Raw genomic sequence first — 894 nt, forward strand, 5'->3', positions numbered from 1 at the left:
GTGGCTCAGTTGGTTAAGCAACTGCCTTCAGCTCAAGGCATGATTCTGGAGTCCGGGATCGAGTCCCACATTGGGCTCCTAGGAGTCTGCTTCTCCCTCTGAACTTCTCCCTCTCATGCTCACACTCTCTCTCTCAAATAAATAAAATCTTTAAAAAAAAAAAAAAGAAAAAGACTATCTTTTCAAAAAATGTCGGAAAAACTGTATAGCTCTCTGTGAAAGAATGAAACTGGACCATTTTCTTACATGTATTATACACAAAGATAAACTCAAAATGGATTAAGGACCTAAATGTGAGACATGAAACCATGATAATTCTAGAAGAGAGCATAGTCAGTAATTCCTTTGACATTGGCCGTGCAAATTTTTTCTCTGGATACAGCTCCTGGGACAAGGGAAGCAAAAGCAAAAATAAACTATTGGGACCACATCAAAATAAACAGTCTCTGGACAGAAAAGGAAACATTCAACAAAACTATTGTATGGGAGAAGATATTTGCTAATGACACATCTGATAAAGGGTTAGTATCAAAAATATATAAAGAACTTATAGAAACTCACCACCCAAAAAACCCAAATAATCCAATTAAAAATGGGTGGAAGATATGAATAGATATTTTTCCCAAGAAGATATTTAAATGAACTCTAAATGACTCATGAAAAGATGCTCAATATTGCTGATCATCAGATAAATGTGAATCAAAATCACAATGAGATACCACCTTACACTGTCAGAATGGCTAAAATCAACAACAAAACAAAACAAAACAAAACACAAGAAACAAGTGTTGGTAAGAATGTGGAGAAAAAAGAGCCCTCTTGCACCATTGATGGGAATTCAAACTTGCACAGCTGCTGTGGAAAACAGTATGACATTTTCTCAAAAACTTAAAA

Source organism: Mustela erminea, chromosome 1, assembly GCF_009829155.1.
Source record: "Mustela erminea isolate mMusErm1 chromosome 1, mMusErm1.Pri, whole genome shotgun sequence".
Taxonomy (NCBI): domain Eukaryota; kingdom Metazoa; phylum Chordata; class Mammalia; order Carnivora; family Mustelidae; genus Mustela; species Mustela erminea.